A 25,606-nucleotide genomic window follows, 5' to 3' on the forward strand; every position below is an offset into this window, starting at 1 on the left:
TTTGGATTGTGTCTGAATGCTGTGGATGGATTGGGGCGGGTGCAGGTGTGAGGGGGGCAGGGGTCATACATGACACCAAGGTTCCAAGACTTGGCAATGAAGGGAATAGCACAGTTACCAACAGTAATGAATGAGAAAAGGGAAAGGAGAGACATAGAGGGAAGTCAGTGTCAATCCCTTCTTTAAAGTAATTTGTAAAAAAATATAAAAGGTAAACTGTGTTTTTTATTTTTAGGAAATAATGAGGGACTGAGTAAGCTCAAGCATTCCAGATGGCTAAAGCATAGGATTGGGAGTCAGGGAAGGGGCGGGGCCAGGGTGGAAGTAAGTTACATTTCTTACCGATACAGTCCAAACACAAGCAACCCACAGACAAGATTGTGGGAGTAAAAATGTGTGTAAAAGAGTCAAAACCTGTTGGAAGTTTTTATTGCTAATATTTGCCACTCTCTTACAACTAAAAATGCTTCTGTAGAACCCAGTTGCCAGAGATTTTTTTTTCTCTTTTCAGTTGCTTTTACTGGTAAATTCATGTACAGAGTTTGAACGTTTTACTTTAACTGTAACAACAAAGAAAAACTGACTGACAGTGAACTTAATTTCATCTGGTTTTAATGATATTTCAGTTAAAATATCTGCTGTCAGTTTTATTCCTTTATGCATTTAGTATGATTGCTATGTTCAGTACTGAACAAAAATATACAAGCCAAATGAAAATACTACCTTGCAAGATTAAAAAAGGGTATTACTGCATTAATGTGCATCCAAGGCATGAAACTCCACCATCGTTAAAGTAGCTGAGTAATAGCAGTGACACTTTGAAAGGTAAAATTAAAGTATATTTATTTTACTAGTTAATTTAGTAGACATGATAAATTCTTCTTGTCTTAAATGAAAAGCTTTGCCATTTTTTAAGCCACATGGTTTCTTTCTATAAGAATATCACTCTCCTTGTAAAGTACAATTATATCCACCACAAAAATATCAGCAGTGATCTCTAGAGGTTAGAGCAGGGGATGGGAAGGCTGTATTCTAAATTTGATATCTTGCTTTGCTCCTGATTGACTGTGACCTTCTGCAATTCCTTTAATATCTTTGCCTTATTTTACCCATCTGATCAATGCTTCTAATAAGCACATATAGTCAGACTTAAAAAATAAAAAAAGGTATTTAGATGCCTAGTGAGATTTTCAAAAGGGCTGAATCACCTAACTGCCATTGGGCGGTAAGCACCCTAAACCCTTTTGAAAATCCTATTAGGTGCCTCTAAGAAGCTTGAGGCACCTATATACCTGTGATAACCTGACCCACACTGACCTCTGATGGGGCAAACAACAAGATCTACTGATCTCAGAATAAATTTTGATATGCAATACTAGCAGCTATTTGTTTCTATGCTCTTTGAAATACTGGTAAGGGGTAAGTTAGAAGTTTAGGGACAAATATTGTTACCCCTTAAATAGTAGACTTCTTGGAACTCTGCATAGTCAGTTCAGATACCCTCATTTACATAAGTACTCTAATTGGTTAACATTGTCCCAGACCCTAATATTATTGGCCTAAAAGTCAGGACTGAGTAAGGACTTCAAGATTTGTCTATTGATTATAAATTATAGTACAGAGAAGCTCAAATAAGAATACCTACTCCAAACCCCTCTCAAATGCTGGAGGAGCCTGGCTAGATTTATTTTTGAACTTTCCAGTTCAGGACATACTCTATGAATATCAGTAATTATTGGAAGCATTTACTTACAATACATATCCATATGTTATGTGTACTGCACAGACAGAACAACTGATTGTTGCAATGCAGCCTTTTTGCTCCTTTCAAAAACTAAAATTCTAAAATGCTTTTGCACCAAACTTCACTCAGTTCACCTGGCTCCCAGTTCAAGTACACTGAAAGGACTTCTCTTAAGCTGCATATAAATGAGACAAGATCTTCTTTACCACACTTGTCAATGTATATTGTTTCTGCATTTACATTTAGCACATTTAAAAGATGGGTCACATTTTATATACACGTGAAATAATTACAGAAGCACAGAAAAGAAAAACAAACTTTCAACCTCAAAGCTAATTTTTTCATCTTTGTTCATACAGTTTTTTTGATTGCCCATCTTTATCTTCCCTGTGTCTGTGTAATCATTTCATTAGTATGTATCAAACCGAGTTTGTTCCATGCTAAATATAAACCTCTCTCTGTCTCCCAATCTCCCTCTGAAATGTTAAGCCATATTAACCCTATTTCTATGCAGTGAAGTAGCAACTCCAAGTTTCTGCTCTGTAAGGAGAACAACTTCTGAGAAATTGAACTGAGTTTGACCCTCCTCCCTACAGAACAGGCCAGCACTTCTTCCTCTAAACCTACAGATCAAGAGGCAATCATGCAAAGGTCTCTTGTCTCTCTGCTGTTGCCAAGACTCATCCCCATTTAGCTCCCTACAGTCCAAAGAGCTGTTTTGTGGAAGGTTGCTGGGAGAGGGAGATCATCAAAATTACAGTGGAACATAAGAATGGCCATACTGGGTCAGATCAATGGTCCATCAAGCTCAGTATCCACTTCTAACAGTAGCCAGAGCCAGATGCTTCAGAAGGTGTGAACAGAACAGGGCACTTTATCCAGTGATCCATCTCTGGCCATCCAGTTCCAGCTTCTAGCACTCAGAGTCTTGTAATAATTTGTTCGGGGTTGTTCCATGGACTTAAAATAGAGGGAGAATTCAGCAAAGGGCTGTTGGCTGCCCCAACCCCTCCCCCACTTTGAGAAGCTTTGGGGAGCATGGAATTATGTCAGGTTAGTTAGAAGAAGTTGGTACCTTTTACTTATCTGAACAATGGAATATAACCAGTTGGCTCAAGGTCTTTCCTTGGAAAATTGAACAGATAACACGAAAGATGGGAAGAAAACATTTTCTTGACTTCCTTGACATCAGATGACTTATTGCAGAGATCATAATCTGCCTCTTTGACAGATATTTTTCAATACAGTTAATTTATAGCAACAAAAATAATCAATCAGGAAGGAGATGGACTTGGTTTGCAGCAGAACCTTCTTGTCTTCTGGTTCTGAATATGGATAAGTCACACAGCAAGAGACAGAAACTGTTATATTCAGGCTTTAAAAAAAGGATTTCTCATTATCGGGGCTGATTTACAGATTGCCCACAAAATTGATTTTCTCATTCCAGATGAATTATAGAAAGTCTAAATTTTATTAAAATCATCGCTACTAAAACAGTCACACTTATTAAATGTACAGAAAATGAAAGGAAGTGGATGAAGGGAGAGAAAGAGAGTTAGTAGGAGGGGATGATCTCTCTGGGGAAAAAAAATAAAGGCTCGGATCCTAATCTGTGGATGAGAAGGGCTCAAGTACAGCTCAGAGAGAAGGGTGGCTTTAAACCACCTTGGATCTCCTCAGTTCTGAGGCTGGCCACTCCTCCGTGTAAATTAGAACAACTTCAAGACTATTCTAACCTATGCCAGTTGCCCATGGCCACAACAACTAGGCATTAGCTGCCCCTTGAACTGCTGCCATACTGTTCCCTCTACATGGTAGGATACAAAGTCTGGCACTGGCAAATGAACTGAACAGAAATCAAAGGATTGCAGATGAGAAACACAAAGGGTCCATGGCTGTGTGGTTTCTAAGCCCTGTGCCAGGGTTACATACCCATGCTGTCCTTCGCTCTGCTTTCTTACATGCATTCCTGTAACCATTCTGACAGGGGTAGGAGCATTACAAAGGGAAGCTAGCACTATTTCAAGAAGTATTAATGAAGTCCTGTCAAAGTAATTTGCATATTTTTTCAAAGGAATGTTTTAGAGAGAATTCACTCAGCCCTAGCCCTTACTCTGGACAGACTCCCACTGAAATCACATTGACAGTTTGGGTCTCATGCTGTCAGGCTTATGACTTTAATAAAGGTCTATCCAGGACAAGGATCTAAGTAAGGACTACATGACTGGGGCCATTGTTCTTAAGCACATAGCTGACTTTCAAATTAATTTTACTCTGATAAAAGAGGGAGTGTCAACAAATGTTTAAGAATGTTAAGCAGTGTTTTATTCAGGCTTGGTAAACTTGGTGGAGCATTGCCCTGGCTCCTTGATTTGAATGCCCACAGCAATATCCCAGTGTAGCCATGACACCAGAAGCTCATGCATGCTGCTAATCTCAAAGTAATTAGCCATGTGCTAGTGTGAAAACAACAAACCAACTGGAGTGTCCTCAGAAGGGTATAATCAGAGTTGAGTCTACAGGAGCATCGGAATAGGGACAGCCACCAAGTCAGTGAGCAAATTTGTACATCGTCTAGCCTAACTTAAAAGATTATTTTAATTCTAGGTTAAAAATTAAAGGTGTTGTTGAAATAACAGTTATCAAAATACTTTTATTCTGGGATAGGTGTCCTCAGACAGGTACAGGGAGGCTTTTTGAAGTATCCCCAGCCTGGTCCCACTTCCATTTCAGACATTATGAGTTTCTAAAGGATGAAAGATTAGTTTAGCACCCTCATTCTGGTTTGGTTTCTTCAAGTTCAGATTTTCCTCAACTTTGTAAGAAAAACTCAAATCCACAGCCAAATGCATCTATGATGGCCAAGCAAGTATAACATACCCTGCAAACTTTAACAGTGGACTACAGAACAGGTAGGCTAGGATTTCCAAAGGAAACTAAGGGATTTACATGCTCAACTCCCATTGGCTCATTTGAAAAATCACAGAGCAAGGATGAAACCCTGACTCCTCTGAAGTCAATGGCAAAACTCCCACCAATGGGGCCATGATTTCATCTCTAGTCTTTGCCTAATCTTGTATTTTGCTTGGCTAGTCCTAGTCAAATCATGCTCTTTTCACCATATGTTACTAAGGGCCAAATTCTAGATGCTCTTGTACAGGGGAAAGACAATAAGACACAGGCAGCATTTCCCATTCCCTGTGTCCTTGCACAAAAGGTATTCAGACTCTTTATGTTTTCACCCCTCAGTGCAAAGTGGATGTGAGTCTTAGCACCACCAAGCTAGATATGCCATAGGTACTAGGCAGAGGGATGGCCTACCCTTCCATTTAAAAGGGCGCAGAAATGCTGCTGCAGTGTGTGGTCTCCCTAGGTATTTGGGGACTGTATATTTCAACCCAGGTTCTGGAAGTTCCAGCTAAAAATATCTGTTGGCAAGGAGCTGACTGAGTTCAGATGGCAAAGCTGCTGGCAGCAGATCATAAGAGTGAAGTGCAGCAGTACACATGCATCGGGGGAGGAGGGTTGGTCCAAACCTGGCTGGGGCCATTGTTCTTAAGCACTGGAGTGAGACTCAACAGCTGGGGGTAGGGGAACCCAGGCCCTCCCTACTCCACTGTGTTCTAACTCAGGGTCCTGAGAGTAATAGTTCAAATATGTTACAAACAGGCGTCCTTATGTCCTATTCCCTGTGCCACTTCCTACCCAGGCTTTGATTCTTCCATCCACTCCACTGGTCAGTTTCTGGAACTCCCATGAAGTTCTCTCTGATTGCAATTTAGAGGGTCTTCCTTTAATCAACCGTGGCCCATCATTCCCTGCCTCCATGGAGCACAGGGCCTGTGGTTGTTTGGCAGGAAGACCTGCTCTTGGGTGTGTAGAACCCTGGTGACTTCTCTGAAGGAGCTCGCATCACACAACCACTCCTCTGCTCTGTCTGCTCCAACTGAACTGAGCTGCTTTCTTTTGAGCCTTCTAACCAAGATGAGCATGCCCAGCAGGTGCAGCTGGGTGGGGCTTTCTGGGCCCAGAGCTGCTCTTTAACCCTCTGTTCACCAGTGTGGGGCTCTAAACCCCATCTCAACACATCACACAGCTATGAGATAGGAGGGTCCATTAACTGGATAAGTCCACTTAAAGAACAAGGTAGCCAAATGTCAGGCACAACAAGCCCAATATGCAAATGCACCAAAGTTTCCCATTCCAGAACTTTTCACTTAACAGTTCAGCACGTCCCTAAACTGAAAGTAAATAAAGGTTTCAATGATTTGAGCCTACATAAACCTTTTCTGAATTCAAAAAGCTATAAATCTCATAAGGAACAAAACACTTGCATAAAATCACTGCAGCAGAGCACAATCAATCCTATCTCTGTTTTGTTTGCTTTTGCATTTTCAATGGTGCTTCAATTCTCAGGTCTAGATCAATCATTTGTTTAAAAAAAGAGATATACAGCCAAGGGTGTCCCAGAGGAATACTGATAAGAACTGAAGTGAATGCCTCTTAATTCATTTTAACCAAGAACATAAGCTGAATATTAGAAGCTAGTTCAAGTAGTAAATTTCCCTCCATCCTAGGCAGGAATCTTGATGGAACTACCACAAATAAGTAGAAAACCAGCACAAGTAGTTCCAGAGCATCCCTCCTTTATGAGGATGGTCTTAGTCCTGACAAATTCCAACTCCTCAGCTCCAGCAGCAATTCCATCACTATTGCCATTCATCCAGAGTCAATGAAATATTTTTTAACTTAAAGCATGAAATGAATACAAATGTAATTTGCAATATAATTTGTATGTAGCCTGGTCTGATTTGCAAGATTTCTACCTGGATCTTTTGATAAGGTGGGATTTTAAAGTCAGAGTCCTCTGTTTGGAGGGCCTAATGGATTTTTTTCTCAGGGTCAGGGAGTTTAAGAAATGCAGTTTTTTTAAGGGTAGATTCACTTTAGAACTGCCTTAACACTGTTTCGTTTGAAGTGATAAAAGCAAATCGGGACTGGTTTTCAGCAATGCTGAGTATCAACAATCCAGCTGAAGTCAATGGGACCACAGAGATGAAAGTGCTCAGTACCCCTGAAAATCAATAGTGTATTTCCAATGTGACTAGAGCAACTGACATATACAGCTCTTTCTGCCTCTCTCTTCCCTTAAGAAACAAAAGGAAGAAGGAAAATATCCAGCCTATGAGTCTGATTCTCATTTATACTAAGGCCCCTTTAACCACTCTGGCAATATAAAGGAGTCTCACAGTGGCAATAAATATATACTACGAGGTATAAAAGGGCCTTAATGGAATGAGAACCAGGCCTGTGTGGTTCACCTTCTCTGTATAATGCTTAAATATTTGCTTGATATAACAAACAAGGCAAGTCTCATTCCTTTTTAATTTTAGTGATGGTGGTGTTTTTCAGATGAATTGCTTTAAATGCTACAAGTGACCATGTGTGTGGGAATTCTTCTCCACTATTAAAAAAAAAAAAAAAAAAAAAAAAGACATTCACAGCATTCCACTACATGTTTGGACTACAACAACTTTTAAACTTGAGTTTTGGACTATATTTGTAAATGATAAGAGATGTAAATAAATATAGCACTTTAATTCATTAATACAGCATGAAGGAAGAAAACATTATATCCATGATTAAATTTCCTAATTGCTTTCATTTACATAAATTAATTTTCTTCATGCCACTGTCCTCTCACCTTGGCAGCTGTACCCAATATAATGCCATTGCAATCAAACATACTGTAAAGTTCTCCAAACATCATTATGGATTTTCAGTAGATCAATTGCAAAGAATTTAAACAGACAAAGATGTCTGTGAATTCACTGTGTGAGGCCAAGCCAGTTACAATAGCTTAAATATTATCTGACTGGTGCCACTACATGCTAGGAGTTTCTTCATTTTTCCTTGACACAAGTGATGTGTTATCTTAGAAAGCATGGAATGGAGTAAATGTTCAAAACACAGCTAAGGAAAATGTGTGAAAGCCAAAGTAGTTGGGGTGTCTCTTCACTGGTATTGGCACACAGGGCTAAATTAATGCTTTATCTGTATTTGCTCCTTTCCGCTGCAATTTATTACACTAGTCAGGAGGGCAGTAAAATATCCTGGCTTTCCACTGGAATTTAACCAATATTTTGCAAATCTTTCCCACTAAATAACTGTGAAATTAAAAGCCATAGCGAAATGCTGACTGACACATAATAATTCTATTCAATATTGTGCAGACAAGTTACACATATTCGGAGGAAGGTGTCCTATTTTTAGACATTGAGACTGACTAGCAGCAATTCTAATGGAAGACATCAGGCTGATATTAAAAATATGATTTGTACCACATTGCAGTTTCACCTAGTCCTGGTTTCCCGACCATTTTTTTCCTGATTATAGGAGATACAGCTTTAATCTTTTCTCAAGTGCATAGCTGAGTTACTGGGCTGGGACTTGACAAGATGTTCTGCAAGGGATGATGGAATCTTTCCATGTTTCATGGTCATTGTTTCAGCGCCAGCATTTCCCATCTGTAGCTGTTGCCTTTAAATGGCGCCACAGGTGCAATGGCTAATGGATCTGCATAGTGATCGATCCATTGACAATCAATCAATCAAGGCATTTACCGAACCTGTAACTGAAGTAGGTCTTGTTCTCCTGTGCCAGAACAGGTGCCAATTAAGAGGGCAAGGCAGCACGTGGGGGCTATAAAGGACTGGGAGAGAGCTGGTGAAAGGGAGTGTGCCAGTGAGTCAGAGCAGATTAGTTCAGTGAGGAAGAACAGGTGCTACCAAAGACCTGGTAAGGACTTGGAAAAAAACATGTTTCCTGGGGGAAGGCTGAAGGGAAGAGAGCAGCAAGAGTTTACTGGCATCCCAAGCCAGGGCCAGAAGGCTGCAGAACACTGACGGAAGGAGGAGCAGCAGACGGAGTCACCTGATGCCTCTGAGCTGGAAAGCTAGAGCCAAGGACTGGGTAAGGCTGAAGGAAGGGGAGTGGGAGAGGAGCTTACCTGCTAACATCTCCAGGGCCGGGGAGCCACACCCATAGGAATTGTGTGAAGACCAGGGGGAGTGAGAGTTGCTCCCCTGGCAAGAATGCTCCCTGCAGAGAGACTGGGGGGGCGGTTCCCCTGGGAAGAGTGGGACTGCACTACAGTTGGAAGGACTGGGGAGGCTGTCCTGATACAAGGTCAGGAAAGGACTGAACTGGAGAGCTGGGGTATGGTGAGGGACACTGGGGCTGTATGTTGCATGTACTGTTTAGATATGCTGGGAGAATTCTGGACTATGGTTGTGGCACTTTTGTTATGATTTGTGTGTGGGAGACTTGTGTAATAAATAAACCCCACAAAGCCTATATCTACACTTGGGAAGATGTTTGGGGCTATTTCTGAGGTGTCTGAAGGAGGGAAACTGAGGCAGACATGCCTGTCATGCTGGCACCTGCTGGTTGAGGGAACTGTGGTATGAGCCATCCTCTTACAGACCCTATCACTGCAACACTGAGCACCCTTTTCCCTTTGTTGGTCCTCCACCAAGCCAATCCTGTAAAGCAGATCATTGCGTGTACCAGCTGAGCTGGCACTGCGTGTTCCTCAAGCCCTGCCCCCACTCCTCAACAGTGGAAATCTGCCATGTTGAGACCTGAGCTTCTGTGAAGAATGGGCTGAGTATAATTTTCCCCTTTTAATCTAGGCACACAATGGAATTTTTAACCATATGTAGGTGAACACAATTTCTTTATCTCTTGGTAGTCCATCGTTCCGATGATGACAAATCTGTGCAGATCATCTATTGTTGGTCTCATGGTGTGCCCTCTGATGACTGTACAAGCCAATTCTAGAGGTGCACATTTTGCTGCAGATTGTGCATGGGAAGTGGATTGTGCGCTGCTGATGCTCTGTGACGTCATTTGCATGCCTCTTGTAGACTCCGGCAGCGGTCTTCCTCAAAGCCGATGCAGGTATTTCTAACTGTTGCACGCCACTGTGTTCTGTCGCTGGCAGCGTCCTCAAGGTCCCTAGGTTTGATACTGATGTACTGCAGATTGGCTTTGATGGTGTCCTTGTAACGTTTCCGTGGACGACCTATATGCCGGATGCCCTGGAAGAGCTCACCATACAGAAGCTGGCGGGGGATTCTGTTGGCATCCATGCAGCTGACATGACCAGTCCAACGTAGCTGTGACTTCATGATTATCATTTCGATGCTTGTCATCTGGGCTCTCTTGAGGACCTTGAGATTGGGCACTTTGTCTTGCCAGCGGATCTTCATGATGTTGCGGAGGCAGCACATGTGGAATGCTTCAAGCTGCTTGATGTGACACCTATATAGCGTCCATGTTTCGCACTCGTACAAAAGAGATGAGAGAACAACAGCTCTGTACACAAGCAGTTTTGTTGACATCTGGATATTGCGGTGGTTTAAAACTTTGACACTCACACAGCCAAGTGCCTGGCGTGCTTTGGATATTCGTGCGTTGATCTCATTATCCAGTGATCCATCACTGGATATGACAATACCCAGGCATTTAAAGTTCTCCACTACTTTAAGATGAGTGCCATCAATGGAGATACTCGGGACAGAAGCATTTGATCCAGGTGCAGGTTGATGAAGAACTTCTGTCTTTCCGAGGCTGATAGTTCGTCCGAAGAGTTGCGAGGCCTCAGCAAACTTGTTGACAATGTGTTGAAGATCGTTTTCAGTGTGAGCCATGAGGGCACAGTCATTGGCAAAGAGTGCCTCAAAAAGGAGTTTCTGCACTGTCTTAGTGTTTGCATTCAGGCGACGGAGGTCAAAAAGTGAACCATCGTGCCGGTATTTCAAGTATATACCTCAGTCCAGATCTTTCACTGCATGGTTAAAGACGCATGCAAAGAACAGGTTAAACAGGACAGGAGTGAGAACACATCCTTGTTTCAAGCCATTGGTGATGTTGAAGGGGGCTTATGTGGCTCCATCAGACAATACTTCGCCTGTCATGCTGTCATGAAAAAGGCGTATAATCTGGACAAATTTTCTTGGGTAGCCAAGTCGTGTTAGAATGGTCCAAAGGGCTTTCCTGTTGACGGTATCAAATGCCTTTGTCAGATCTATGAAGACAGCATACAGGTGCATATTCTATTCAATGCATGTCTCTTGCATTTGTCTAACAGCAAACACCATGTCGACTGTGCTCCGGCCAGGTCGGAAACCACATTGACTTTCAGGTAGATTTACCTAGGAAATACTGGCTATTAGGCGGTTCAAGATGATGCAGGCGATGATCTTCCCACCAACGGAGAGGAAGGATATGCCTCTATAGTTTCCACATTCTGCTTTGCTGCCTTTGTTCTTGAAAGAGAGACAATAGTAGCGTTGTGGAGGTCCTGTGGTATGTTTTCATCCTCCCAGATGCTGATGATCACGCTGTGAAATGCTACTAATGCTGCTGGACCTGCTGCTTTGTATCTCTCTGCTGGTATCCCATCTTTTCCAGGAGCTTTTTCTGAACTCATCTGGCTAACAGCTTTCTTAATCTCATCTATAGTGGGCGGAAAGTCAAGATCTGTCAGAGCAGGTTGTTGTGGAATTTCATTGAGGACATTATTATTCATGGTTGATGGTCTATTGAGAAGGTTGCTAAAGTGTTCTCGCCATCTTTCGTTGATGCCTTTTTTATCTTTAATCAGCGTTGAGATGAGATAAATGGGGTGTTCCTTGGTTTAGAAGGTCCATAGACAGTCTTAATAGCACTGAAGAACATCTTTGAGTTGTGAGTCTCAGCATAGTGCTCAATTTCTTTGGCTTTGCTCTCCCACCAGTTGTCTTGTATCTGACGAAGGTCTTTCTGTGTTTTGCTCTGAAGGTACTTGAAATGGTCCTGTTTAGAGACTGAGGATGGGTCATTCTGCCATTTGATAAAGGCTTTTCTCTTTATTTCCAGTGCTGAGCATATTTCTTCTTGGTTCTCATCAAACCAATCCTGATGTGTTCTTTTCTTTGGTCCAAGAGATGTTATTGCTGTGTCAGTCACTATCTGCTTGAACTGGTTCCACTTTTCGGTTGCAGTACTGATCAATTGTTCGTGGGATGTCAGTTTGTCATCAAGACTCCTCTGGAAATTGTTGAAACACTGAGCATCCTTCAGTTTGGCTATGTTGAAAGCAGGTCGCACATGCTGATAAAGAAAGCTGACCCCAGGCCCAAAGACCGGGTCTTAATCAAGTTAATAATCATATCAAGGCCTTAGGCCTCAATCACACTAACATATAGCAAAGTAAAAGCATTGATTTATACTAACCCTCCTGAGGCTCACTTTCTGATTTAACTATATCATACACTACTAATATGTTACTTAATGCTGCTAAATCACAAAATGCTGCTATAAGGGGTTAAACTGACATAAAGTCCCTTAAAAAACCCCATCCATCACTGCCAAATAAACTAACAACTGCTAGGCTATTATAAGTTTATCAAGCAGCTTATGCACACAGAAAATTAACCTCTAATAAACTTGGCTGAACATGCAGTTTGGGCCCAAGTTCCTCAAATTTGCTTAAGAAACATAGCTGCTGACACTGCAAGTAGGCGAAAACCAGGTGTCAAAGTCCTGACATTAACAAAAAACCCGTATAAAGGGGAAGTTGCAAAAAGCAGGCTTGCAGATTAGCTCATAACCAGTATAGTAATGGTAAAAGTTTTTGCAGATGGTTAAGAAATGTAATTGTATTAACCAAATATGGTATCCTCGGATGTATAAGCTCATATGGTAATTTGCGGTTTTAAGCTTTATAACCCCAGGTATTATTGCTGTAAGGTAGAGCGACTTCCCTCTTGCTAGAGGTCCTGTTGTCTCTCCCTGCATATATGCTTGTAATCTATGATTAATCAATAAAGGAGCCTCAGGCTGTCTGATCAACTCAACTGACTGGTGGTCAATTTCCACGACAATGCTTAGGGCATTTGTGCTGAGAGGGAGCGATGTGAAGTTGAAGAGACATCCTGACTAATCTGTGATCTGTCCAGTACTCTGCGCCTCGCATTACTCTGGTGATCATTACGTCTTGGATGTCTCACCTTCTGATAACGGCATCATCTATCAGATGCCACTGTTTGGACCTAGGGTGCATCCACATAGTTTTGTATTTGTCCGCTTGTCGGAACAGAGTGTTGGTAATGGTCAGGTCATTTTCAGAACAAAGGCTCAAAAGGAGTAGTCCATTGCTGTTCATTTTGCCTACACCATGTGGCCCAGTTAGTCCTTTCCATTTCTCGCTGTCAGCCCCGACTCGGGCATTGAAATCTCCAAGTAGGAGTAGTTTGTCTGTTACAGGTGTGGCCTTGATCAGTCGGTTGAGATCTTCATAGTATTGTTCCTTTGAGTTGTCAGAGCACGTTAGAGTGGGTGCAAATGCACTGATGATGGTGGCATGACGTTTGGCATTTAGTGGGAAGCATAGTTTCAGCAATCTTTCATTGATTTCATTGAAAGTTTCAGCAGTCTTTCAAGGTCTGGGAGTTGATGCATCAATGAGGTTTTTATTGCCATATCAACTCCATGTATTCTGTCCTCTGTTTCAGTCTTACCCTTCCAGAAGAAGGTGAAACCACTTCCTGGTTCGCTCAAGGAACCTTCCCCAGGCAAATTTGTTTCACTTAATGCCGCTATATCAATGTTGTAGCGGGCTAGTTCTCGAGCAATGGGAGCTGTCCTTCTCTCAGGTCTTGCAACAGCTTCTCGATCCATGAGAGTATGAACATTCCATACACCAATGGTAAGTTTCCTCAAATTTTTCTTTTGGTTTCGGCCGCAGGTTGGGTTAAACTGCCAGCTGCGGCTTGCTGGCCACTTGTTGTAGGGCAGGCAATTTTTAGGCCACCTTTTCTAGGCCCCTCCCTTACTAGGGTGAGCAGTGCTGTCCTGAAGAGGGCTGCTCAGACACCTGGGATGGTGCCAGGCAACTCTGCTGCCCCAGGTACAGAGCTGGACCACCACCTATCCACAGGCCACCTGCATGCAGGAATGGCACTACGACTCTCAGTGGTAACCTCCACCTGTCACTTTGCCCCTCCCCCATCGCTGCAGGATTTGGGTAGTATGATGATGATGTTTGATGATTTGCACAGGACCTGTGTGTGAAAGTTTTTTAAGTGGTAGAGCCGTTGCATGGGAGCAATCCCACTCTCTCGACCTTAGAAGCCAGACACCAATGGTACAAAAAATTGTTACGACTGGTAACTTCTTTGGTTGCAGTGGATGGCCTTGACGTCTTTCGTGCCTCATCAAGCCCTTCGCTGTCCACAAAGCGTTGCAGGACCGCAGTGGCCACACTCCAGGCAACGGCTTCGACAGGCTGGCTAAACCAGGTGAGTGTAACTGATGGGACTCAAACCCTCAGTGAATTAGGGATATGCCTACCCTGCATGCAACTTCGGCTCCAGCGGACTGGGTGAAAGAGATCTCTAAGATCCAACAGCCAAGAACACAATTCAACAGCATAATTATTTTACAAACATGTCAGGCTTAACAGGGATAGCCAAAGGTTTCACTGTAAGTATTAGATCAGATTCCTCTTATGTCTGTCACTATGCAAATTCAGCTTCATTTCCTATCATGACATACTAGCTGCAAGACTAAGAATGGTTCAAATGCTGTGCAGTATAAGTCCTATTTGAAACTGTCTGACCTCTCATTTCTTTGTTTCTTGTTCCATTGTATTTTTCAGTAATTATATATTACCTAATGTGCGCTCTCAGTGTTCACAACTATAGAAAAAGAATCAAATTGGTAATGTTATATTGTATACACAACAAAATTGAACAATGCAATACAGTTGGAGAAATGAGGTTGGGAGGAGGTTAGTTAGCAGGGCTAACCCACAGGGGCTTTCCCATATACTGGTCCAGATTGTGCCTCACAAGTGTCTGTAGGGCACAAAGCCATCCCCAAATTGTGCCCCTAGGCATAAACCTGGTAGAATTGGCAAGAGTCTGATCTCCTGAATAGTGCTAAGAATGGCAGATGTTAGTGTTAATACCCCTACCCTATTTGCAAAGCATGCCTAGGAAATCTTACTCTTCACAGGGGACCAGAACCTCACTTTTACATATCATCCAAAAAACAGCACCTGCAGAAGCACAGTATTCTATAGACCCAAGTATTGACTTAACAAAAGTCTGGGCTTGATGTTTTTCCCTCCCTGAAAGTCAGTGCTGAACAGTGCTTTTTGCAAGTGGTGAACTGAAGCCACACACTTCATAACCCTCCCACCTTATGCATCAAATGGATTTGTGTCTGCATGTGCTGCCGAAACATCACTTTGTAAATTTATCTCTGGGTTACTCATAAGCACTTTCCATTCCCAGCAAATGAAAGCACGTGTTTTTTTTAACATGGGTATAAAGTCTAACAAATGTATTTGGGATTATGCAGTCTAACTCTGCACAAATTTGTCCTGGGCAATGCACTTATTGTTAGCAGTTTCTAAATCAGGAGAGTGAAGACCAACCAAGACATGGGTGAGAAAGTGACAATGGAAACATTTTTATTGCTAAAAATGTTGAGACTGGGGGGTGGGAAAATTAGGTGAGACTAACCTAACTACACATTTAGAAGGATAAAATCTTCAGGGCATCATACCCTTTGGAGCATTTATTGTCAAACCAACAAATAAAAAATTCTGTTGTCATAATGGAAAGCAGTGGAACTTTATACAAGATGTTTGCTTATATGAGAAACAAAGAAGCTATTCTCCACCGCCTGCTTTTGTTAGATACACTGGCATGTAGGCTCAAACTTGTATGTGCTTTGAACTCGGTCTCTCAAAAAAGCTGTTTTATCATAAATGGAGCTCACTGCGTGTTGTGAAAGTCATAGATTCAAATCCAAGTGGTGGACAAGTTTCCATCATTGGATTTCTCAGCTAGACTCCAAGTGGTGGACAAGTTTCCATCATTGGATTTCTCAGCTAGACTCACAAGCTGTGTACATATAATCTATGCTGCTCTACTGAGCAACATCACAGCTAGTCACTTCTTCCTCCAGGGCTATGATAACAGTTGCCATGATAATAGAGAACTATCTATAAATCAACCAAACAAGCTGTCTGAGACTTACAGCAAAGCAGTTGGTCCGCTGTGTCAGTAGTGATCTTATTGGTTTAGGTAGCATACATTTCCCAGTCTCCTTTCCCTGTGTGGTGAGAATGATGTATCAGAATTTGAACACTTGCTATTCTGTGCATGATGGCTTGTGCTGCTACTCTGACCTTATCAAATACATTTTTTTGACAGAATGGCTATTTTCACATGGGTTTGTAAAGTTACCAAGGGAGGGAAACTAAAATGGAGAAGCGAGCAAAATGACAACAGCGAATGAGTCAGAGATGTACAGCACAGACCTGTATTTTACTGTCCATGTCAACCATTAATATCAGGCAGCTCCCTTCCATGGCAAAGTTATCACAAGGAAAGAAATGAGTCTATGATCATGGCAATGGCTGTTAATTAGTACGACAGATAATTCAGAGGAAATCACTAGCCTGTGAAGGTGAATAAAGAAGTAGGGTGATAGGTTAGGAGTAACAAGCTTGATTTTTCTAATCTTTCCTTTTTGATATGGTGCTCACATTTGCCTGTTAGAGAATACTCACTCTCCAGTCCAAAGTCTATATATGGTCAGAAACTTCCTACTCCACCTATTCCAAAGGATTGCACCAAATGTATGCAGTGGGCAAATCCAATAGGCCGGACATTGGTTTGATATTGATTCAGAGGGATTAGAGCTATTTGTTAAGCTGCCTGCACCAGGGCTATAAGCAGAGATAGTCTAACTCATGAATTCCAGGAAAGATCAGTTCTCATCTTCAGAGTAGCATTAATATTAAAAAAAGAAAAAAAAAGTGAGGGTGAATCCTTGAAAATAGACATTTTAGAGCAGCCAGCTCTACTATAGAGCTCTAATAGAGAGCATGGCAAAGTAAAGATCCACTATGCTTCCCTTAAGCTTTAACCTGCCCTGGAGCAGGGAAACTAAAAATCAGGGAGCTACAATCATCACCCTGTCAGCCCTGCCTCTGCACTGCACCCCAGCTGAGCCTGTCGTCTAGAGCAGAAATAGAGTGATTTGAAATTTATAGAATTAGTTAATATTGGTCTAATAATGCTCTAGTTTCAAGATGGAAGTTTGTCACTGAAAAATGGTTTTCAAAAGTATTGTGACATTGTTCACATCTCTAAGTTTTAATGAATATTTTTCCTTTATCATTTTCCATTTTCAAAACAAGAAATTTTCAAGAAAGATTTCTAATCATCTCAGATTTTTCAAAAATAAATCCAACCTGACCCAGGTGACAAATTTTTGACCAGAAACATGACTGTGTAGAATTGAATCACTATCTGCAATGCTGCAGAGCATGGCCTACTGGTGGCATCTCACAAGTAACAGTGCTCCACGAAAATGTGCATTAGATGCATACCTAAGAAGGTCACTATAAGAGTTTCATCTGTGGACACTAACTGAACTACTGGAAAATGTCCCACTTTAAATAAAAATGAATAATGGTTATTGTTTAAGCAATCATTAAATAATAATTGCTTAACAGATTGCCTAAAAAGACTGCTAGTTCAGATATCAGTATAATATCATTATTCACATAATTATCCTAATACAAAGTACACAGCTGTCAATTCTCTTACTACAAATGAGAAGTCCATGGAGGTATATTAATGGACACTGGTTGAGGATCCAGCCCAGCATTTAGCAATAATTGGCCCAATCTTGAAGTTCTTACTCAGACACAATTAGTCAGAACCTTGCAGAAGCTCCACTGCAAGATAAGGGAGGTTGCAGAGTAGGCTGCCAAGCTTCTAGAGACCAGTACGATAGATGCTGATGAGTACTCTCTTGTTGCCTTTCCTCCTCCCATTCCACTATCTGCTGATATCTGTGCTTCATTATAGTAAAGCAAAGAGATGTACATTGCTCAGAAAGCCAGGGTAGGAGGTAGAGTACCCTCTCCAGGGAGACTGTGCCTTGAATGTATAGTTGGAGAAGCTGAGGTACCCACTGGGTTTCTCCACTCCTTATTTGCAAGAGGTGCCCCAGAGATTTTCCTCTTTTGAAAGTGAAGACGAACACTACCTTGGGCTTTTCACCCCTGCTCAGATGGAAAGAGGAGATGGAGAAAGAAAGTAATTTTCCCACCATGTGCAGCACTGTACAACTAAAAAGATGATTTATAGTTGTGGGGAGAGGGTGTTTTCCACCTTTTTTTTGCAGCATCCTGACAGGATATTGGACCATCTACTCTGTTGTCCAATGGTCTGATCCCATACATCAAGTCTTATGGTTCTCCCAAACCTGTGATGTTCAGTCAGTTTTTTCCCCCCTTAAACCATAAAACCCTGCGAGACACTGCACATTTTCCTGCAATGTCTGGGTTTGGTGCTGACCTAAATCAATCACTTAGTACTCAGACTATTCTCCCTTTCATTACTTTTTCTACTTCCTTGAAGGGACATACACAAATGGCAGAAGCATTTTTTCCATGACCTAGAAATTCACAGACAGTATTGTAATTGGAAATTACAGCCCAGCAAGCAGCTCTGGGATTTACAATCATAACCTCTTGGTGTAGAAGAATTAACTCATCAAATACACCAGTATATTAAGCCAGCACCACTGACTCCAGAAATTACAAATTGCATTACTTTCAGCTGCAGTTCCAAAATGATTGGAATTGCTGCCTTTCCTTTAATCAGTTTACCTACTTGGGATGCACTGAGTAATTGATTTCTCCAATGTGCTCCATTTCAAATTTCCTGAACTAATCCCAGTGGCTTGGATAGTCATGCCTTTCACTAAAAGTCACATGATCAGGTTCATGGCCTGAAAATTGTAACACTGCACAATGACCACTAAAAATTAACTGTCTGCTCTGATTATGTCCATCTGCTCCTCCCCCCCAAACATACGTAAAGAAGAGAAGAAATCATTCTACAGAAAGTTGAAGTGAACAAACTGTAGACACAAAAGAACAGAAACCTGATGACAACTAGACAGTGCAGAAAGGGACTGTAACTACCAGTTACTTATGGTAATATTTAGTGCTAGATGGGGGGAAGGTATAGCTCTGTGGTTTGAGCATTGACCTGCTAACCCCAGGGTTGTGAATTCAATCCTTCAGGGGGCCATTTAGGGAACTGGGGGTAAAAATCTGTCTGGAGATTAGTCCTGCCTTGAGCAGGGGGTAAACTTGATGACCTCCTGAGGGCCCTTCAAACCCTGATATTTTATGATTCTGTGATAAAGAGTTTAGTTCAAATAATCATTTGAAAGGTAGGGCACTACCTCCCACATCCTAACCACTTTATGCTGGAAATCTGGCTGGGAGTTTTTTCATGGAAAAACTCTTAAGATATTTCCAATATGTTCTGGTTTCAGGCAGGTTAGAAGGGGTTTCCCTTCTACAAGCTTACCTTTTCACTTCACCTGCAAACTATGCCATCTTAAACACACATGCACATACACCACTTTAATGCTGGTCATATTTGGCTCTGAACTGCATAGGATTCTTATTTACCTTTATACACAATTGGGCCAGTACAGGTCTCCTACACATTTGTGTATAATCCCACACAGACTTGCACACCCATTTTCTTCTAAATATTTCATGTTCAGTCCTAAACATAAATAAAAGGAAATACAAAGGACATACCAAGTCACTATTACATTTTCAAAATAGAGAAAGTAGGTGCTATGGTTTATAGGGCAAAATTTTGGAGGCTCAGTGGATGAACTAGAAGGGAGCAGAGCACATTAGAGATACCCAAGTGAGATGGAGAAATAAAATCACATATTCACATGATTAATACAGTATATTTGTAGCTTCCTAATGTTGCCTTGAATAGTTGAAACACCCAACCTAGCTGTATCAGAGTCACCCACTGGGTAAGTGTGGGCAAGTCTTGTCACTGCTCTGTGTCTCAGTTTCCCCATCCATGAAATGGGGATGATATTGACCTCCTCTGTAAAGTGCTTTCGAGATTTACTGATGAACTACTGCTATTGTTGTTGTTATTTACAGGTAGCCAAAGTGTTCTAAACCCTTTCTAAACACATGAAGCATTTCACATTTGTAGAACTGCTATACAAAGACACTGAGTACCTTTCCCCACACCTGAAGCAGAGCTCTGTGTAAACTTGAAAGCTTGTCTCTTTCATCAACAAAAGATAGTCAAATAAGAGAAATTACCTCACCCACCTTGACTCTCTCTAATGCAAAGATTAAGTAATTATTAATCCTGCTAACACTCCTGCGAGGTAGGGAGGGTTAGGATTCTCGTTTTTATCAACTGGTTTGCATACCATAAAACAAAGTAGATGAACTCTTCTTGGCAAGTCAGATCTATTAACATCCTGCTGCAGTTGAGAAAATGGGGCACAAGTTTCAAAACTGAAAAGTAAACCTCAGTAAGAGGAAAGCAAATTTCATTTGAACAGAAAGAGACACACAAAACCTGGAAAAGATGGATGAATTATAAGTGGACAAAGCAACCTTATTTGCTCAAGGTAGCTAAGGATCAAGTAAAAAGTGGTCAGTACCATGCCAGGGAACTGAATCAATAAATATCTGATATAAAGAATAACTTTTTCCAATGAATATTTTAATGACTTTAAGATGTATATAGCCTCTTCAGATAGTGAAAGTACTAGGCAGAGTTTAAATGAGCACCTTTAACGGGATAAATCTCTTAAAGGAGTTAAATATCCATCCATTTCCCCATGAAAAATACAAAATGTAACAATTCTCCAATGTGGTCAATGAAGAGGTCATCTGTGCACTGGCTCATGCAAATGTTCTATAACATCCTTTGCATGAGATTAGCAATGGGGTCAGCTACAACTGTATTCTACTAGCAGTAATTTAGCAGGGGCATGCACAGGAATTTAAATTTGACCAATTTTGGAGAGGAACGTTCTCACTGTGGCCCGGGGCTGGAGCTGCTCTCTGTCTCTGCCGATTATTGGGGGAGGGAGGTGTCCCTGCTTGCACCTCCCTTGTGAATACGCCTGAGTTTAGGAGAACTCTTTCCAGGAGGATTCACAGTAAGACGAAACAGAAAGAAATAAGACAGAAAAAAACAAACATTAATCTTTCTAAGCCTAAGAGCAAATTAATGTGGCTAGCACTGAAATACACTCCAAAAACTTTCACTGTACATTTGATCTAAAACTTATTGAAGTAAATGGAAGGATTAACATTGACTTAAATAGGTTTAAGATCAGAGCTGCAGAAACTTTATCTTGAATTTTCTGTACATATAGTGTCTTCCCTAGACTTACATTTATGCTCCTTGCACTTATGAAACATTTCACAAATGGCACCCATGACTTTCATGGCTTGTCTTGCTTGTATACTTCCTTGATCCAAATGCGTTTTTGGTAAAATTATTCCTTACTGTAAAGGGAATAAATTAACACACAGTAAAGAAAAGCTAATATCTGGAGCTGATCAGCTGTGAGGAAAAGAAAAAGAGATAAAAGGTTTCTTTAAAAATAGTTAAATTAAACAAATAAGAATTGTTTTACACTTGTACACAGTGCAGAATCTCAAACAACAATTAATGCTTTGTTTTGTGACAGATTCAGGCCAGAAGAATATAAGAGAGTGGTCCTACCGGGTACTGGGAAGTGGGCGGGCAGAAGCCTGCACACAGCTAAAGGCCCCTCCCCCAACCTGTAGGGAAGCAACTGAGACCAGATCTCAACTAAAATCATGGGACAGTGAAGAAAAAAACAGGATGGGTGTGGGAGGTCAAAGGGCCAAAACTAGGGAATGAGACACCAAACAGAGAACCCTGGACAGTGCCCACTGGTCCTCAAAAGCATCCAAGGAGCCAGCAGATGCCGCCCAGAGGAACTCTGCCTGGATGCATGAGCAGATGAAAGAATAAAAACAGGCCTCACAGTTGCAGGCCCCTGCCTCAGCCAACCTCCTCTCCCTGGTGTTATAAATGGCCACTTTGGCCATGGCTAGGAGGAGGTTGACAAAGTGGTCCCGCGACTTCGTGGGGCCATGGATGGGGTGAGCATATAGAAAAAGGTACAGGGAAAAGTGGTCCAAAACCTCAACAAGCAGTTCTGGAGGAGCTGGAAGAGGGACTGCAACCTGGCGCACTGCAGATAGACATGTGCCAGTGTCTCCCTCACACCACAAGAAGGGCAAGCATCGGGAAGAGGGGTGAACTGTGCCAAGTACACACCTGTGCTTATAGCTCCATGAAGGAGCCACCAACTAATGTCCCCGGCAGGCTGTGGAATCAGGATGGAATACAGGTTGGCCCATCAGGGTCCCCCAAACTCTGCAGCTGGTAAAAGGTCCTGCCACTTAGTATCGCGACAGGACACCAGGGTGGGAAATGAAGAGTATGGAGCATGAGAGTGTAGATGATTCCTTGGTGCAGTTTGGAAACGAACTGGCTGCAAATCGCGCAACTGGCTTGGGGTACCTAGGGGTGGTGGTCTTGAAGGCTCACAGGGTGGGGGCCTGATGAAAAGATCAGGAGGGCCCGAGGCAAGGGGTGGGCGGGGGATACCCTCTCGCAGAACCTGCTCAAGGAAAGACTGAGAAGTGGGCAATAAGGCTGCCTCCACCTCCCGAATTACATGTGGGAGGGTTCCTAGGGCAGAGAGCCTCATGTGCCTACCGAGTGCATAGGGATCCACCCAGTCCCCCTGTCATAGTCCAGGAGGTCTCCAATCCTGGTAGCTTCCACCAGGACCAACCTCTGGCACACTAAGTGGGACTCCGCCACCTGCACATGAAGATGGGGATTGTATAGCAGGGGCTCGGTGAGGAAATCTGCCCCCCTGCCTCCGGTGGCCATCATGGACCTGGTCACCTAGACCAACTTCCAGGTCCAGAGGAGGTCCTGGTAGAAGACAGTCAGCTCAGAGAAGTCTTACAGAAGACTTCTCTGGGGGAGAAAAAAGCTGCCGGTCATATCAGAGATGGTGGCAGAAGGTGTGCACCAACGTGCTCCATGCCGAGTTATCTGCACCATAAAAGGAGTCTCTGCAGGGCCTGGAGGTGAAAGACATGGACCTGTGTGCGCAAGCATGTCAGGCCCTGTCCTCCATCCTCCACCTCAGCTGCAGTTGGTGAACATCAGCAAGGGAGGCAATGGAATACCCAGCACCAGCAACCCCCTTCATAGTTTTACAGGGGGTCCCTTCCCCCCTTGCCAACAAGAGAGGACTGCTGGGCCCACACTCACAGCACCTCCCTCGCACAAGCTCCCAGCTCCCCAAAGAATGGGGCTGGCCAGCCAGGTCAGAGCCAGGGAGCGAGGGTGATGATGGGAGGGTAAGGGAAGATGAGGGCAGGGCAGCAGGGAAAGGGACAAACTAACCCTGAGGCAAGCCCCACTCGATTCCAGCCATTGGCCCTGCCACCCTCTCCTTCATGTACCCCAGTCTATCACCCACCACAGCAGCAGGGCCCACTCATTTGGGCAAGCCGTGGGGAGGGGGGCACCTCCCCTAGGACCTCAGCGTTGTTGACAACGGTCACAGATGGAGGAGGGGGCGACACCAGGGACTGGGTCATCGGGGCCACCGGCGATGAGAGGACTGATGTCCTTTGGGTATTGGGGGTCCCAGATGCCCCTCCAAGCCGGGCCGGAGGCAGTACCTCCAGATGTGTCCTGCCACCCAGCAGAGAAAGCACCGAGCCTCCCTCAAAGAACAGTAAACCTGGTATGGGGCCCCTTGATGGGGCACCAGAAAGGACCCCTCCAGAGCCTCCCTGTCACACACCACTGGCAGTACCTGAATCTGTACCTGCTAGTGGAATGATAAAACATGGTGAAGGGCAGGGTCCTTGCAGCCCAATGGAAGGGGGCTGAGGATGGACAGGGGCTTCCCCAGAGTGGAGAGGAATGGCAAAAGGGTGGCATTGGGGAGGAAAAGAGGAGAACATCACCCAAACGCCGAGGTCCTCCAAAGGCTTGAGGAGAATATGAATGCCTCCACCGCCTCCTGGGCTGCAGCCTCCGACACCAGGAAGAACACCAGCTTCCCAAACATCTTAGAAGCCGCTACCATGGCCGTGGGCCCCACCACCCACAGGTAGGTTTCCACGTGGGGCGAGGCCAATGCCAGGAGGCAACACACCCCGTGCCCTCTGGTGAGGGTGGGAAAGGGGCCCCAGCCACCAGGCATGGTATTCTGGGAGGAGGCTGGAGCAGATGGTAAAGTGGCAAGCAAAGGGGTTGCAGCCACCTGGGCATATGCTCTGGGAGCTGAGGAAGGAACACCACCAGGCTGGTTGAGGGAACAACAGGTAGGGGAGAAAGCGGGGCCGCGGACATCAGCAGGGCCGCAGCAGAAGAAGGAACTACTGCCACGGGAGGTTTCGCCTTCCAGGTGGGGCCCTTGCCCTTCTTCATCCCTCAGCCCTTCCCACCGGCCCAGGGAGCGGTTTTGGAAACAGAGGTGGCAGAGATCATGGCAGCAGCAGCAGAGTCTTGGGAGTCCCCATCTGTGTCCACTGCCACCAGTGCATCAGCGGCAGCGATGGCAATCAACCCGGCAATGGCAGTCGAGGCAGCCATTGCAAGGGGAGAGGGGTGGGAAGGGAGACTAAAAGAGAACAATAGGGGTGTCCAGCGAAGTCCTGCCCCCTGAATCACCCACCACAGGAAGGGAGAGAGAGGAACAGCCACAGAGGAAAGGGAGGGGTTGGAGAGAGGGGAGGGGAGGGAAACGGCTACCACACCCCACCTGCTAGGCCGAAAGCAAGGTGGAGGGGCGCCATCAGAAAGGGACACAGGAAAATAAGGAACAACTCCTGGCACAGGATGAAGAAACTGGCTTGCCCGGCTGCATTAAGGAAGGGGTGCGGGGGAGGAAAACTAAACTATCATGAAGGAGTGTGCGTCAGTGAAGGGAGTAACTAAAGAGGGGAGGGGAATCTCAAGCACTGAAAATGGAATGTGAGCGTGCAGGCAAAGAGGGTAAACTAGGGGAAGGAGAGATAAGAAACCGGAATGAAGGGGTGGGGGGGAACCATGAGTATGCTACAAGCAAGGAACAAAACACAGTAGGCTCAAAAACAACCAAAGTGAAAGAGGGGAAAATTGGGCTGGCATCAATGCCTGCAACTTAGGACAAGGGCAGGGTAAACTAACCAAGGACCAACAAAGAAATAATCCCCACAAAAAGCAGGGCAGGGCAAAACGGAGCAAACAGGGTGGCTAGAAGGGGAGCAGGCAGGGCAAGCAGCAAAGGGATAGGGGGCAAACAGCTGCAAGGACAGGGCAGAAGGTGAAACAGAGGAAAAGGGAGCCCACCAGCCAAATGCAACAGGGGAGGGAGGGTAAGTCCAAGAGAGGGAAGAGGAAACGCACACTCATGGGCACCTGAAAAAACAAGAGCCTGTTCGCTGCTGCTACTGTCCCAAGATGAGGAAAAGGACAGAGCAAACTGCTGGGCTGGGGAGGGAAAATAGAGCCAGATGGTAATTAGGAAAGTGGAGTGGGTGGTGATGGCAGTAGGGGAGTGGACAGACCAGGGGGAGGGCTCCATGCCACTCCCCCAGCTCCCCACAACGGCTCCTACCACCACAGAAGGATGTTAAAAAAACACCTCACAAAGCAGGGCCTCCTCCACTCAATCGTCAGCTCCAGCAGCAGTAACAGGCTCCTCAGCAGCAGCAGCAGCAGCAAGGACAGCAACAATGTGCTGACTGAGCGACAGGGGATCCATCCCCCAGGTTGTGGTCCAGGAGGTCTCCAATATTGGTGACTCCCGCTAGGACCAACCTCCAGCTCACCAAGGGGCACAATGTCACCTGCATACGAAGATGAGGATTGTGTA

Source organism: Gopherus evgoodei, chromosome 9 (assembly GCF_007399415.2).
Source record: "Gopherus evgoodei ecotype Sinaloan lineage chromosome 9, rGopEvg1_v1.p, whole genome shotgun sequence".
NCBI lineage: Eukaryota > Metazoa > Chordata > Testudines > Testudinidae > Gopherus > Gopherus evgoodei.